Source organism: Mauremys reevesii, linkage group 23 (genome assembly GCF_016161935.1).
Source record: "Mauremys reevesii isolate NIE-2019 linkage group 23, ASM1616193v1, whole genome shotgun sequence".
NCBI classification, from domain to species: domain Eukaryota; kingdom Metazoa; phylum Chordata; order Testudines; family Geoemydidae; genus Mauremys; species Mauremys reevesii.
In genome coordinates this window covers 1,869,500-1,886,353 of record NC_052645.1, presented here as the reverse complement: position 1 = coordinate 1,886,353, position 16,854 = coordinate 1,869,500, and the positions used below count along the sequence as shown (strand labels likewise).

Sequence of the window (16,854 nt, the reverse complement as noted above, 5' to 3'; positions counted from 1 at the left end):
TCAGTCACAAATTAACACATTATTTTTTTAACGAGCGTTATCAGCATGGAAGCATGTCCTCTGGAATGGTGGTTGAAGTATGAAGGCATATGGATGTTAGCATATCTGGCACGTTAATACCTTCAAACGCTGGCTACGAAAGTGCCATGAGAGAGCCTGTTCTCACTTTTAGGTGACGTATATAAGACACGGGCAGCATTATTCTTGTAAATGTAAACAAACTTGTTTGTCTTAGCGATTGGCTGAACAAGAAGTAGGACTGACTGGACTCTAAAGTTTTACATTGTTTTCTTTTTGAGTCCACTTACGCAACAAAAAATATCTACATATGCAAATTGCACTTTAATGATAAAGAGATTGCACTGCAGTACTTTATATTTTACAGTGTAAATATTTGTAATAAAACTATATATAGTGAGCACTGTACACTTCGTATTCTGTGTTGTAATTGAAATCAATATATTGAAAATGTAGAAAAACAAAACTAAATTTAAATTGGTATTCTATTGTTTAACGATGTGATTAAGAGATTAATCGTGATTTTTTTAAAGTTAATTGTGTAAGTTAACTGCGATTAATTGACAGCCCTAGATTTGAATTTTTCTGTCACATGCAGGACAAGCTGGAATATCTGTGTCTATTGGGTTTCCAGGAAACCCAAAGCCCACCCCATGCTAACGCATTCCCCCCCCCCCAGCCTAAGGGGAGGTTGCACAGGGCCTCAGAAACCCACTAATTGCGGGGGACAACTAATAAAAGAACAGGGACAGGAGTGCGGTCAAAGGGTCATAAGAAGGGAGCCTGACGGGGACACTGAGCAGAGAAGCCCGGACAGCCCCCACTGCTCCTCGAAGGCGTCAAGGGAGCCAGCGGATGCCGCCCAGAGGAACTCTGCCCGGAGACGTGAACGGACTAAGGATCAGAAACAAGCCCCGCAGTCGCAGGAGCCTGGGGGGAATTGTGCTGTGAAATGGTTTCCTGTTCTGACATGTCCCCAATTGCCCTTTTTGCCCTAACAGGATGCAGCGCAACATCCATGTTTTGCTCCAGCTCATTCCGTCCTCCCAGGGGCAGGGGAAGGGAAATGGCTGCAGTGGAGCCAGTTGAGGGAGGGATGATCAGGGAGTTGCTGGCGGGTTCCCTTTGCAGGGAGAAAGGGCAGTAAATACATAGGGGGTGGGAACTTCCAGGAAGGTTGGTCTGGGTGGGAGAGGGCAGGAAATCCCCAGGGTGGGGGACAGGGTGTGACACACCTGCTGGGATTTGTTTACTATGAGGCTCCAGCATTTCTCAAATGTGGCCACCAGGGGCTTTTATTGTGGCCACAGCCTCCTGGGCTGTAATTGAGGGGGAGTCGGGGGCAGCAAAGCAGCGGCTCTTCCCCCCGACTGCCTGCAGGGGCTGGTCCCTACCCCTTCCGGAGTCATAAACACTGCAGGAGCCGGCAACCAGTGGGAGTTCCCCTCCTCCCCATGTGCGGTGGGGCTCAGGCTTCAGGCTTCTGCTCTGGGATGGTGGGCGGCAGGCTCAGTCAAGATACATGGAACGTAGGCTGGGTGGGGAGAAGTCTGTGTAACTCATCCAGTTATTGATATACATGTGACCTCAAATATTGCCAATGTGTGTCCCCCCCCGCAACCAACCATCTCCCAAACAGACCCTCAGTCCGGAAAGCATTCATCCCTCATGTTGTTGAAAAGACTCACAGCAAACAGAAGAATCCCAGCTTTCAAAACAATCCTCCAGCAAAACAAAGAAACTCACAACTGTAGACTCAGAAAACACTACTAAGACATTTTAACAATATGTTGTTACGAAGAAACCAAAATGCTAAAGAGGCCTGATTTTTCAACTACTTTAAAAAAATCTTTTCAAATCAGCATCTTTAGAGTAAAACTATTTCTGCTTTTCTAACCAGACAATTCTCCCCAGAAGGAGAAGCACTGGTCCTAGAAACACTGCAATACCAGGTCAATGCATGGGGTGGACAGAGCAAACTCCTATTCCATCTCCTTGTTTCCAAAATCAATTTAATATACAGTTCTCAAATAAAGGACTTATCAGATATTAAACTGATGAGAACTGACACTGCGCTTTTGACCTTAGCTCCAAGGAGCAGAGAAGCAATGCTGAGAGTTTCGGATGCTAGGCAGCTGCTCTTCCCCCACTGCTTTCTACTTCAGCACGAGGAGCTCCCAGACACGCACCAAACACCATTCACGACACTTGATAACTAGGTAACTCGAAGTGATGATCACTTCCCCGAAATGACTCCACTGGAAGAATTCAAAGCAAGAGCCCTTAACACACAATTCTGTTCAAAGACAGAGAAGTCTTTCACCCTCCTTCCTCTTGCTGGTTTCCCTGTACATGCCTAATTTGCATAAACCCACCCACTGACCTGTGAACAACAATCTCTCACTGTTAACTCTTACAGCAAAACAGGCCAAAGAAAGCCTATGCAAGTGCTATACCGCAGCCCCAATGCTCTTTCCTGCTCCTTCTCAAACGTACAGTTATCAGGCAGACATACGATAGTTTTGCTCCATACCAGTCCAGTTCCTTGTCTAACCACTGCACACACATGGTATAACCCTACCCTGAGCTGATTCCTGACTTTTGCTCTCAATACAGGAAAACGAGAATTGAGAGAGAAGCTGTGCAGGGAAGTCTTCCTCAACTTGCACTCCACTCCCCAAGGGCCTTTCAGGCTCTTCTGTGGACTTCAGGTTCCATTTGATTGCCAAGGTTTATGGTCTTATTAATTAGCCATCTCCTAATGCAGGGATGCTACATGACAGACTAAAGATCGATTTTGCAAAAGAGCTGAGAAACAGAACTAAAGCTGAGCCTGAAGTGTTACATTTACATTAGCATCCAGGTTCTGACTGTGCCCTGGCAAGTTCAATGCTTCCGAAAGAAATCAGAAAATAAGGAGCCCGTCAGGTCCCCCTGCTAGCACCCAGATCTAGTCAGTCTGCAGGGAAATAAGGAAAAAGCGATGAATAAAGAAGTCAGGAAATAACAAGGAAATGAAGAGGTTTCTGTCCAATTTACCATCTTCTCAGCTACCAAGCAAAGTTAAAGACCTAAAGTCAACCTATCGGCATAAGTACAGGTGGTTGAATGGAAGTTAAAAGGAGCTGCTGTGGCAAGTGTTAGGAGCCTGTAAGCAGCATGCAGATCGTTTAAAAATGCTGCAATTAGAGGCTGCGACAAAGTTCCTCCTCTACCTTGGTGGGTCCTGCGCTTATTTGCAGATTTGCTCACCTCAGTGATCTTCCCCTCTGGTGGAACCCACAGTCTGGGTCAACTCCTCCTGTGTCTGATCAGGAGTTGGGAGGTTTGGGGGGAACCCAGGCCTGCCCTCTACTCCGGGTTCCAGCCCAGGGCCCTGTGGATTGCAGCTGTCTATAGTGCCTCCTGTAACAGCTGCATGACAGCTACAGCTCCCTGGGCTACTTCCCCATGGCCTCCTCCAAACACCTTCTTTATCCTCACCACAGGACCTTCCTCCTGGTGTCTGATAACACTTGTACTCCTCAGTCCTCCAGCAGCCCAGCGCAGCCTCAGCCTCAGCCTCTCCCTCAGCCTCTCCCTCTCCCTCTCCCTCTCAGCTCCTGGGGCCTCTTGCTCCCAGCTCCTCACAAGACACCACAAACTGAAGTGAGCTCCTTTTTGAACCCAGGTGCCCTGAGTAGCTCTGCCTTGATTGGCTGCAGGTGTCTAATCAGCCTGTCAGGGGTGCGGAAAGCCCCGGGACGGGTGCAAAGAAGTTTTGGTCCCTAGGTGAAACTTCCACCTTGCACCCTCCCACCCAGCTAACCGCGTCTGTCCGTTCCCCCACCCCCCGCAGCTAACTCAGCCCCCCACCCGGGGAGCCCCCCTGCAGCAACTACTCCTCCCATCTCCCCGTGGCAGCTAACCCTGCCTGGGGAGACTTCCTCCCCACCCCACCCCCTGCCACGGCAGCTAACCCTGCCTGGGGAGACCTCCTGTGATATGGGTGGCAAGTTTGTAGACATTTTGGTGGTGCCCAGAACCCGCCCCCAACTCTGCCCCTCCAACTCTGTTCCCACCTGCCTAATGCTCTGGGAGGGGCTCGGGAGAGGAGGTCTGGGAGTGCAGATCCTGGGCTGGGGATTAGGGTGCAGGAGGGTGCAGGCTTTGGGATGGTGTGTGGGTGCTGGGCGCAGGCCCGGGGCGGGGGCAGGGGGTGGGTGTGCAGGAGGGGTGGACGGGTGCAGGCTTTGGGACGGAGTTTGGGGTTGGGAAGGGGTATGTGGGAAGGGGGAGGGGTGCACCTTGTGGGGTGGGAGTTTGGGGATAGGAGGGAATACAGGGGTGAGGGCTGTGGGGCTGAGGATGAGGGATTCATGATGCAGGAGGGGACTCAGGGCTGGGGCAGAGGAATAGGGGCAGGGGATGAGGGGTTCATCCTGCGGGGCTCAGGGATGGGGCAGAGGATTAGGGTGCAGGGGGATGAGGGCTCTGGCTGGGGCTGAGGATTAGGGTGCAAGGGTGAGGGCTCTGGCTGGGGCTGAGGATTAGGGTGCGGGGGGATGAGGGGTTCATGCTGTGCGGGGGGGCTCAGGGCTGGGGCAGAGGATTAGGGTGCAAGGGGATGAGGGGTTCATGCTGCGCAGGGGTGCTCAGGGCTGGGCTGAGGATTAGGGTGCGGGGGGATGAGGGGTTCATGCTGTGCGGGGGGGCTCAGGGCTGGGCTGAGGATTAGGGTGCAGGGGGATGAGGGCTCTGGCTGGGGATGAGGGTTTGGGGCATTGGGGAGGCTCAGGGCCGGGGGAGAGACCCAGCTCCAAATATTGCTGGAGCAGGGCCCCCAGCCCTGAATATTCCTGGAGCCTGGGCACCGCACACAGATATAACCTGCCGCCCCTGCCTGCGGAAGCTAAGCCTGCCTGGGGAGCCCGCCCCAGCTCACCTCGGCTCCACCCCCTCCACTGAGCACCCCGGCATCGCTCTAATTCTCCTCCCCGCCCAGGCTTGCGATGCCGTCTGGAGGAGACTTAGAGCTGGGCTGTGTGCTCGGCGGAGGAGGCAGAGTGGAGGTGAGCTGGGGCGGGGAGCGGTTCCCCTGTGCGCCCCCAATCCCCCGTTACTGGGGACAGCCCTCCCCACGCACCCCTCAGCTCATCTCTGCTCCACCTCCTCGCCTGAGGGGGCTATTAGGCACCACCAGCCACTAGGTGGCCGCCTAGTTTGCCCAAATGGTTGCACGGGCCCTGGTGTTCACAAGCATTGTGAAAACGTGCAATTCCCGCTCACACTGCACAGGGGCAGCACAGCCCCGGGGTTCTCTGGAATCGCACAATAATGCTGGCTTTGTTCCCACAGCACCTGGAGCTTTTCACAGTGAGACATGGGGGTGCTGCAGCCCCCGCCGCAGCCCTCGATCCTGCACCTCTGCTTCTCTGCAGGGAACTTGTTATGCCACGAGGGGATGCAGGGACACTGTGCAGGAGACCCAGGCCCACACCCCAAGCACTGCAGCTCCAGTGCTGTGTTCAGGATTCATTTCTGCTCTCTGATAAAACTGCTCCAGGCTTCTCTGTCCCACTAATATTCATCCAGGCTCCCCTGCACTGTTAGTATCTGTCCAGAGCTCTCGCCAGCCCTGCCCCAGGAGAGCTGGGCGCTCGCCCTGCTCTAGGAGAGCCAGGCAGGCACTGAGCACTAGACAGTGACCCTAGGCCAGTGGTGCCAGAACAATGTGTATAGTGGGGGAGGCTGAGCCACCCAACCAACTGTAACCCCTGGGTGTGATGGAAACCACGTCAAGCCAGGGGCTGCTGCAGCCCCCCCCCCCCAGTTCCAGTCCCTCTGCCCAGGCAGCTCCCCCAGCCAGACACACACACACAGCCCTGGCACCCGCCCACCCCAGGTCTCCTCAGCCTAGAGGGGAGCCCCCCGGCTGAGTGGGGAATCAGAACCCCCTGAAATTACCCTGGGACCAACATGATCTGCCTCCGCCCTGCCCTGCTCTGCATGTATTCGGAGTGAGTCAGTTTCCCTGTCCCAACATGTGTCCTGCCATGTGTCTCTTCTCCTCCCCAGTTCCTTCCAAACCACCCCATTTCCCCTGCACCCCGGGCTGCGTCTCTGCCAACCCCCCGTCTCCCCGCCTGCCCCCAATATCTCCCGGCCCCGACAGGTCTATAGGGCTGGATCCCTCCCTCCCGCTTTCTCCCCTCATTTCCTGCCTCTGGGGGTCTATGGAGATGGGTGTCTCCTCTGCCATCCCCTCTCCTGCCCCCCCATATCCCGCTGCCTCTAGGGGTCTATGGGGCTGGGTCTCTCTCCTCCCTCCATCCCCTCCCCTGCCCCCAATATCCCTCTGGGGCTCTGTGGGGCTGGGTCTCTCTCCCTGCCCCTGTGCTCCCCCCTGCACACGATGTCCTGGGAGTGACTCACATTCCCTGGACCAACATTTCACACACCCCACCCCCACCCGACATGTCTCCCTCCACCCCACCCCAATTACCCAGCCCCCCCGGCTGGGTCTCTGCCAAACCCCCTTCTCCCCTCCTGACCCCAAGATCCCCTGTCCCTACCGGTCTATGGGGCTGGGTCTCTCCCTCCCCCCTTCTCCCCCCATCCCCTTCCTCCCTTCCCCCAATAGCTCCCTGCCCCAGGCTGTCTATGGGGCTGGGTCTCTCCCTGAAGCCCCGCCCCCAGCGCGGGGCTCACAGACAATCCCCGCCCGGCGGCTGTGACGTGCGCTGACGTGTTCACTCCCCGCAGGCAACTCATTCACTGGAGACCAAAACGACAGGTGTCACGTGTCCATGGGCGGGGCTATGCAGATGAGCAGCGGCTGGCGGCAGGACGGGGAGCAGCGAGATGAACCGAAGGAGCCCGGCGGAGAGAATTCTCTGCGTGTGGACAGAATCCGGTGCGGGGAGTTCGTGCTGTGGGTGCCTGCGCCGGAGTCACTTCGGGGCAGTGATTGCCACTGAGCTACGTATTGACCAAAGGCGTGTGAATGGGGTGTGGTGCCTGGCGGGGAACAGCTCATGGTGGTAAATAAAGCAGTGGGAGCAGCAGCTCCTGTCCTAGCAGGGGGCTGTGTGCGGTTTCTGTACAACCATGATTGGGCGTTTTGTGGGTGTAACTAGATCCCTTCCTTCTCTGGTGGGCGGAGCTTCTACTGTCTGCGGGGGGGGGGGGGGGTGTTCCATGATGTCCCACCCCATGGGGGAGGGTTTTGAATCATGTTTCAGAAGTGGGAGAGCAATTTCCCCGGCTCCCACTCACTCTCCACTAGGGGGCTGGGCTGGGATCTCTAGGGAGGGGAGCCCAGGAAAAAAAAAAGTCTCCCCTATGGAACCCAGGAGTCCTGGCTCCCAGTCCCCCTGCTCTAGACCCCCTCCACTCCCAGTGCCAGGGATAGAACCCAGGGGTCCTGGTGCCCAGCCCCCTCCTGCTCTGACCACTAGACCCTACTCCCCTCCCAGGGTGGTGCAGGGGTCACTGGGTCTGTGTCCCAGCTCTGCTAAGGGCCTTGACTGATTTTCCCAAAGTGCTTCCTTCTGAATCCAGCACATCCGCCCCCCCGCGCGGTCACTGCCCACCCCCGTGTGGGGGCACCAGCACTGTGCTGGGTCGTGATGGGAAATTGTCCAAGCTGGCCCAGGGGAGACGTGTGTGTCCCTGCTGCCCCCTGCTGGTGGGGCTGAGCCCCGCTCTGTGTGTGTGTGTGGTGGTGGCTTTGCAGAATTTTGTATCCTGCAGCAAGTGACACACACACATATTGACGCACAAAGACACTCACACAATCCCAAGAACACTCACACACAACACACCCAGAGGGGCATGCTAGCCCAACCCCCAAAGAGAGAAACAATCACACCTCCAGCCACACACACCAGAATATTCACAATCATGCTCAGAGACACAACTGCACGCAGTTCACTCTCACTGCTCCCAACACAAGGACCTCCTGCCCCACGCAGCCTGCGCCGAGGCCTGTGGAACTCACTGCCACTGGACAGCTACCCATGAGAATGGACCTTTCCAGGAGACCAATAGACATCGCCGTGGCAACAGAGGGGGCTGGGCTGGGCTCCCAGGGTCTGACCTGGGCTGAGACTGGTTCTGACCTAGAGGGGTCTATCCAGCCGGGGGCAGCATGACCCACACACAGACCCACCAGAAGCGCCTTTCTTAGTGGGTCTCCCAGGCCATCCCCCACCCTGCCCCGGGGTGGGTAACAAAGGGGCAGCACGGGACTCTGGGCTGTGTCACAACCAGGACCCAGCCCCTCGCTCCCACACGCTGGTGAGTTGGGTAACTGCCGAGGGATTGCACAAGAGAGAGTCAGAGCCAGGGAGAGAACCCAGGAGTCCTGGCTCCCCCCCCCCCCGCACACACACTCTAACCACTGGACCCCACTCCCCTCCCAGGGCTGGAGATAGAACACAGGAATTCTGACCAGCAAGCCCCCCGCTCTGACCACCAGACCCCACACTCCCCTTTTAGATTTTAGTCCCGCTGCCTCTTCTATCCACCCACCCCACCTGTCCATCCCTTTGCTGCAGGTTTTAGGGGTGTCACCCCTGCTCTGCACTCCCCCAGTGCAGCCCAAGGCTTTTCCTCCCCCCAAGCACACATCCTCACCCCCTCGTGCTGGATCGTCTGCTTGGCCCCCTGTCCCCTCTCGGGGCGCGCTGTGCAGTGTGGCTGGGGATTGTGCAATGGCCCAACACCAGGCAACGCAGAACGGACACCACATGCCCTGCCCGCCTCACCTGAGCTGCTCTCCAGGTGCATCGGAGCCCAGTGCCTGCACCTTGGCACTACTGCCCCACTGGGGGTGAACTGCAGCCCCCGCCACACTCCGCAGAGGGGAGAAGGGTCAGGCCAGCCAGCCCTTGTAAGATGGGGAAATCACCACCGGGGTCGACGGTATGGGGGCTGTGACATATAGAGAAACGGTTGTTGCACTGGCAGAGGGCAGCAGAGCATGCGCACACACACACAATTGCAAACATACATGAACACATGCATGAATCCAGCCACACACACACAATTGCTAATATACACAAGCACCCGCACAAATCCAGCCAACATCAACACAACTGCTAACAGATGCAAACACATGCACAAATCCAGCCACATGAACACACACACTTGCACAGCCACAAACACAACCCCCAGAGCTGTAATAACACCCCCCCCACAAAACCCTTACAGAAAACCACACATATACAAATACATGCAGAAATCAACACACACACACACACACACACACACACACACACACACACACACACACACACACACACACTCCATCCCCATTCTGTGCACACACCTTGGGTCACTGCAACACTGAATACTTCAATTGGATGGGGGGCCCAGCACCATGGCTATTCCCTGCCCCCCAGGGCTCTCAGGGGGTGGATTGGGGGGGCACAGGGGGCACAATCCAGTGCTAGCCAAGGGGGGCGGGGTTAGAGGTGGAGATGAGGCCATGGTTTGTGCACCACTCGGTTCCTGGCACAGTCTCCTTTTAGGATTTGCATTTCTTGGTAGTTTTCACCTCATCACCACTTCCTGCCCAGCCCCCTCCTGCTGTGCAAGATGGTTTGGGGGGGATGGGAAGAACCCAGGAGTCCTGGCTCCCAGCCCCACCTGTGCTAAGCTACGAGACTCCACTCTAACCCCAGTGCTGGGACTGGAACCTAGGAGTCCTGACACCCATCTTCCATTCCTCTAACCACTAGACCCCACTCCCCCCCTTTTGGGGAGCCAGGACTCCGGGGTTCTGGCCCCAACTCTGGGAGCAGAGTGGGGTCTAGTGGTTAGAGCAGGAGGAGCCAGGAGTCCTGGGTTTTGCTCTCAGTGCTGCCGTGTGACACTGGGTCTGTTTCTCCTCCCACTTTTTGGGTATGGAGCCTGTAAACTCTCTGGGGCATGGCATGTATCTTGCTGTGTCTGGGCAGCGCCTGGCCCAACGGGGGCCTTGATTCTGCCTTGTCAACGGCAGCGCAGAAAGCCCTAGTGCCAAAAGAAGATGTGGGGCGGGGCGGGGCGGGGGGGAAGCTTTGCAAAAATCGGTCACACCAATAGGAAACCAGCCCAGTGATGAGCTGCCAAATTTTTAACAACGGGTTCCCTCCTCCCTCCAAAATTTTAACAACGGGTTCCCTCCTTCCCCCCCCCTCCGTGGGGGGGGTCGTGCCCCATCCAACCCCTCATGTTCCTTAACAGATACACTACGAGACCCCTGACCCATCCCCCCCTTCCCTGTCCCCTGACTGCCCCTTGCCGCCCCACCCAACCCTTCCTCTCATTCCCAATGGCCCCCCAGAACTCCTACCCCATACAACTACCCCTTCTCTCTGTCCCTGAGTGCCCCCACCACCTCATCCAACCCGGCTCGTTCCTGCCTGCGACCCGGGACCCGTTGCCCCAGTCACTCCCCTGTTCCCTGCCCTCTGACCGCCCTGACCCTATCCACCCCACAACCCACCCCCTCCCTGCCCCCTTACCACACTGCCTGGGGACCGGGTCCACTCTGCCACGACCACGACCGGCGCCGCAGGGCCCGACTCCCCGGGCCGGCCCGACTCGCCGAGCCGCTCGGCCCAACTCCCCGGGCCGGGCCGGCACCGGGGCCCGGCCGCTCGGCCCGACTCCCCGGGCCGGCACCGGGCCCGGCCGCTCGGCGGCAGCCGCGCCCAACTCCCGGCCGGCGCTGGGCTGGAGGGAGCCGCGGTCTGGGACCGGGAGCTGCTGAGCCAGCCACACCTCCCCTCCCCCTCCGCACCCCAGCTTACCTGCTGGCTGCCTCCATGCTGCTTGTTCAGGCTTCCCGCGAACATCTGATTCGCGGGGAAGCAGGGAGGAGGAGAAGGGCGGAGCAGGAGAGAGTGGGCGGGAACTTTGTTAAATTTAGCAGCCCTTAACAAGCGGTTCTAAAATGGCTGCTAAAATTTAACAACGGGTTCCCGCGAACCTGTGCGAACCTGCTGCAGCTCACCCCTGAACCAGCCCCAGCAGTTTGTGGCTTCACTTCCCAAAATTAGATATATACACACACACACACACACACACACACACACACACACACACACACACACACACACACACACACACAGAGCCCTGCTCAAACAGCCCCCGTTGCCAGTGCACCACCTCACCTCGTCCAGGCAGGTCTAGGCGGGAAGCTCCATGTGGGAGCGGTGATGGACGGCACCATCAAGGCAGGTTCTGGAGATGGTCCTCCAGGTATGGGCGTCTCGGTTCCAATTGGCACTGGGCTCACGCTGGGCTGTGTTCAGTTCCTGTCTCTGGTGTGCGCCCCGGCTCCACAAACGCCCCCGCCCCCTGCTCTTTCCTTCTGGTACAAAAAATATCCTCTTCCTTCGCCCCAGAGAGACACACCCACGGTGCTGCTCAGCACACGGCTTCCCCCCACCTTCCCCCATTCCCAGGAGCGTGCAGGAAGGGGGTCAGGATTGGGGAGAGCCCGTGTCCCGAGGGGAGGGTATGGGGGGGGCTTGTCCCCTCCTCGCAGCATGGAAGTGCCAGTAGACACCTATGGATGGTCAACCCAAGCAGGGCCAGGACGGAAATGGGAGGACTGTGCCCCCAACATGGAGAATCGGGTGCAACCTTACTTAACGGGTCAGTCTGTCCTTTCTCTGACTCTCCCATTCCAGCTTCAGCTAGCGCTTGTGGTTCATTCGTTCTTTTTCATTCCTTTCCTTCTCTAGCTTGTATGTTCTTGCTTTCTTTTTCCCCCTCTACCTTTCATGCTGTTCCTTTCTTTCCTTCTTTTTCTAATTTTTTTTCTCTCCCTTTATTTCTTTCTCTGCCTTTCACGTTCTTTTCGCTCTCTCTCTCTCTCTCTCTGGTTATTTTTTTCACTCGCTCTTTTTCCTCTCTCCTTCCAAGCCAAGTGTGTTCTTCTTGCACACAGATTTTGACAGGTTTTCCTCCTGATCAGCAAGTGGATTAAGCACGTCTTCAGTGGGGGTTTGTCATGCCAGGGAGCAGGCTGGCTGGGTGTCTTTGTGGCCGTCTGGTGGCCACACATACGCATGGTCCTCTCCTCCTCTGGCCCTGCCCTCAGTTGCTCTGTAGCTTTTAAGCCTTCACTTGGAGCTGTCAGCACCAGCCGCCTCTGCTCTAGGTGCCCAGAGGAGGAGAGGTGTTGCTGGGTCACTTTTACAGATGGCCCCTTCCCTGGTACTGCCCTTGCTCAGCTGCGCAGAGGAGCTTCCATCCCCAATCCCTGCCTGTCACTGCCCAGCAGCCCTCTGGCACCATTCCTGAGGGTCACCCTGCCTTGCTCTCTTCCTGCCATGTTGGGAAAGGCAGCTCCCATCTCTTCTTGTTAAAGGTCAGGTGGGCCAACTAGGGGCAGAAGCCCCTTCTATGTTTTCCTACTGCAGAGCCCAAGCTCAGGAACTCACCTTGGGTGCAGGGCACTGCTGTGCTCCCAGAAAACAAGGCACCACTGCACAAAGACCAAAGAAAGGGCCTGCCAAAGCCTGGGATTGAACCAGGGACCTTTACATCTTCAGTCTAACGCTTGCCCAACTGAGCTACTTCAGCAGCTTCATGGAAGCATTTTGGCCTGTTGCTTCTCTGTCTGGGATGTTTTTGTCAGCAGTTGCACACAAAAAGGATAGGAAAACGAACGGCTGCTCCACACCCTCACCGGAGGAACCCGACGCCCTTAGCTGTGAGGAGTAAGAAGTGGCTGTTGGCTGACAGGGCCTGTCCCCGAGCAGCTGGAACAGCAGCTGCCGCCTCCCCCTCGGCTCCAGGCTGTGGGAAATGCTCATTGCCTGGCTGCATGGGCGGCTGCTGCTCCGTGCTCTGGAGAGCGTCTGTATTGCTCTGTCAACCCCCCGTCTTCACTGAGCCAGTCTGGTAAGGTCCCAAGTGCCCCCTCCGGCCTGGCAGCTGAGAGTCTGTGCAGACATCAGCCCCCCTGCCAGCCCCACAGGCAGCAGCAGCGCCAGCCCCCCAGCACCACAGGGGCACTCAATGCACTTCCTGAGGGGAAATGGCTCCTTGGCATCCAGCTGCTAGAGTGAGAGCCAGGAGAGAGCAGTGTCTGGCTCACCGTGGGGGAGAGAAGAGACCTGGTGAGTGCAGATCTCCCTCAGCCTCCCCCGCAAGGCTGGTCACTTCTATTGTCACTGTGAGAGTCGGTGCTTCCCTTCACGGCCGGCCCTAGAGGGGTCTGTGACAAAGCCCCCCCTTTTCTCCCCAGGCCCTTCCCCCACTCCACCCCTTCCCCCAAGCCCCCACCCCTGTCCCATCTCTTCCCACCCTGCCCCTTCCTGCCCCATTCCTCTCCCTCCCCCACCTCTTCCTCTCCCTGCTCCTCCCCCTCCCCGCCCAGCGCCTCCTGCACCCCACTGAACAGCTGATCACTGGCAAGTGGGAGGCGCTGAAGGGGAAGAGCAGGAGCTTGTCAGCAAGGCTTCAGGCACTGAGAGTTTGCCTGATCCCTCAGGGACACAGGGTGAGGTGGTGTCCCAGGGATCTCTATGAAAGGAGCAGAACAGGATTTACTTGGGGTGGGGAGAGAATTGAGAGTGTCTCAGGGGGTTGTACAGAGGTGTTGCCCGGGTGAGGGACTGGCTAAAACACAGGCCTCGCTGTGAGCAGGATTTGAACCTGCGCAGGGGAACCCTATTGGATTTCAACTCCAACACCTTAACCACTCGGCCATCACAGCCATGAGCACAAAACTGCCCCAATGCCAGAGAAACTGGTAAAGAATCACAATGCCCAGGTGTGAAGTCATCTGAACTACAGGATTCCCACCGCAAACCTGGCTCCCAAAGCACAGGGGGGGATTTGGGGTTTATTCTCTTTGCTTAGCCATGTGCAGTCGCTCATGCTCCAATACGTCTGTTAGTCTATAAGGTGCCACAGGACTCTTTGCTGCTTTTACAGATCCAGACTAACACGGCCCCTCTGATACTCCTAGTGACACTCTCCAATGGATCCCCATCCTCCACCCACCGTGAGGCAGGCAGGAGCGGATCATCATTATCCCTACTTGAAAGAGGGAGAAGCTAAGGCTGAGAAAGGAGAATTAACTTGTCTTAGGTCACACAGCCAGCCAGTGGCAGAGTTGGGAGTAGGACCCAAGAGCCCTGATTTTCAAACTAACCATCAGACCTTGAATTTCACACATTGAATGACCTGAATAAAGTGCTCTCGGATGAGCTCCAGACCAACAACAGTGCACAGTAATTATTCAGCAAGCATTTGAGGAGAACTGCAATGTTAGAGAGAATCATAAACTGCTCAGAGACCATTAATGAAGAGAAGCAGCAAAATTTGTCTAACGTATGACTGGTTCTGACTTATTTCCTTGGTCTTAAAAGAGAACAAGGACCTGAGTCTCCTCCCTGTCAATAACCCCCTGCTCAGCCAATCAGGGTAGAGACTGAGGACGGGAGGCTGAGGGTTCTCACCAGAGAGCCCAAAGGATGGCCCAGGTCACTGGTGGGGTTCACTGCCCGAGCACTATTTCAGCCCCACATTTTTGGGTGGACCTCCCACAGTGGGAGCTGCAGAGCACTCCCCTGCAACACACACACACACACACCGCTCCTGGTGTTGGGAGGGGAACAGGTGAAAGGACAAAAGAAGCAAGAGACAAAGAGAAAGGAGGAAGGGATGGATGGAGGAAAAGGTGAAACAAAAAGGATAAACCCTAATGACCACAGTGATTCTATGGGACAAAATCCCAGGTGCGAAATAAAATTCTGCCTCCTTAAGTTCATGTTTTCCATGCCTAGAATTCAACTGTCACCAGATGGATCAGACTGAACAGGTTTCAAACCTTGAGGAGGCTCTTACCTTCTAAACTGGGATGTCTGTTTTCTAGTAAAATCAGGAAAAGGGAAGGAGAAAACTCGAAAGAGGTTCCTCCTGGCGCTCACGTCCGTGAACCCGAATACTCTCTCAGTCCTCAAAGAGAGACCTGGAGAAGGAGACTTGCTGTAGCAAAGCCACAGGGGTCTCTGAGGTTTCCCTGGCCCCTCGTCCCTGTCCTGCCTGCCTGATGTCAGCATCTCTCTGTGAGGTCACCACCTCCCCACCACTTTTGACCAATAGTCTGAGGTCCTGCAAAAAGCCTTTGTGATGTCACTGCCACACCCCTCCCTTGCTGGGCTAATGTCCTGCCCCTGCCTAGGCACTTTGGAGGTTTGAGCTACTCCCTGTGGATCACCCCACTCAAGGAGCGTTCGTTCTAGGCAGCAAGCCGGCTAGACAGGAAAACATCAGACGCTGCTCCCAATGCTACACTCAGTTTTTCAGAAATTAGTCGACTTGATGGTCAGAAGAGACCATTAGAGCATCTAATCTGACCCCCTGCATATCACAGGCCTCCTGTATGACACAAGAGCTACTTTGGGGCAAACACATTCCAGAAAGGCGTCTAGTCTTCATTAAATGACATCAGGAGATGGCAAATCGACCTCTTTCCTTGGTAACTTGTTCCTGTGGTGAATCATCCTCGCTGTTGAATATTTGCATCTTATTTGTAATATGAATTTGTCTTTTTTCACCATCCAGCCACTGGGTCTTGTTATGCCTTTCTCTGCTAGATTCAAGAGCCCTTTCATATCCAATCTTTTCTCTCCATTAAGGCCCCTCAACACTTCAATGAAGTCACCTTTCAATCTTCTTTTGATAAGCTAAACAGGTTGAGCTTGTTCAATAGCTCACTAGAAGGCATTTTTCTCCAGCCCTCAGAACATTTATTGGCTCTGTTGGTGTCACTAGGCCTAAGTAAACCAAAGTTGTGACTACAGGCCTGAGTGAACCAGAGGTCTTCCATGCTGTGAACTTTAACCAGCCTAAGATGCTAACAGACAGCAAGCAAAATGTGTAACTGTCAGCTGTCTCAGCTTGCAAATGCAGGAGTTTAAAACAGCAGAAGCGGCGGGGAGGAGGGGGAGAGGGGGGAGGAAAATCTGTATGCGTTTGTGCTGTGAAGGCCATAGATAAGCATGCAAATGAGAACTTTTCTAACACGCTGAAATGTAATGTTTAAAGTAACTGCTGTTGGGAAGGGAGGGGTGAGGGGGAAAACCAAACAAAGGCTTACACAAACAAGTGGGGTATAAATGCTGGGACCCTGCCTGCGCACGGGTGTGCAGGATTTGAGATGCTTTTTCTCCCTGGCACCTTATTTGGGCTCAAATAAACCTGGTTTTGCTTCTCCACCCTGGTGTGTCAATTAGTGCTACGCACACTGGGCAACGAACCCTGCTGTTGCTCCGCCTCAGGCTCTTTGAGCTGGCAACAGCTCTTTGGTTATCAGACTCATGAACTGCAGCTGGATGTGACTCTTGTTCTTCTGCACAGCACAGCTCCTGGAGAAGAGGGATCTGCAAATGTACATTCATATGATACCTTTGTTTAATTGATGAAAACATAAATTGACACTTTGAAGACTGAAACTGATTTCAGCTGATAGACAGCTTTGCTAGGTATTTATGCATTTGGACAGTGAAATGTTGAGTGTTTACATCCATATCAAGCAACCCTGTACAGTGGAGCTCCTGAACAGAATGGAGAATGAAAATGAAAATGTTTTCCTTTTTTTAAAAAAAAGAAAGAAGGTTATAAGAAAACACTGGGGGTTGAATCAAGGACCACTTGATCTGCAATTAAGCACTTTACCACTCAGCTATACTCCCATGATGGCAAAAGCATGGACTCATGATCTCCAGGACTTTAAAGGACAGACCCTCCTTCATCGAGGTCCTTTGCCATTCCCAGGCTACAGATGGTTTTCAAAATGGGGTTTGATTAAACTTGTTAAATGTGGCAAACACCACAGCTTGC

General features: G+C 55.2%; 2 non-coding genes across 2 annotated transcripts; both read right to left on the bottom strand.

Moving 5' to 3' along the window:
- Positions 1-1,933: 1,933 nt before the first annotated feature.
- Positions 1,934-2,128, bottom strand: LOC120389497. Its single transcript, XR_005590970.1, has one exon. It is a non-coding gene; the product is annotated as a U2 spliceosomal RNA (small nuclear RNA).
- Positions 2,129-13,638: 11,510 nt separating this feature from the next.
- On the bottom strand, positions 13,639-13,720 carry TRNAS-UGA. Its single transcript has one exon. It is a non-coding gene; the product is annotated as a tRNA-Ser (tRNA).
- Positions 13,721-16,854: the final 3,134 nt, after the last annotated feature.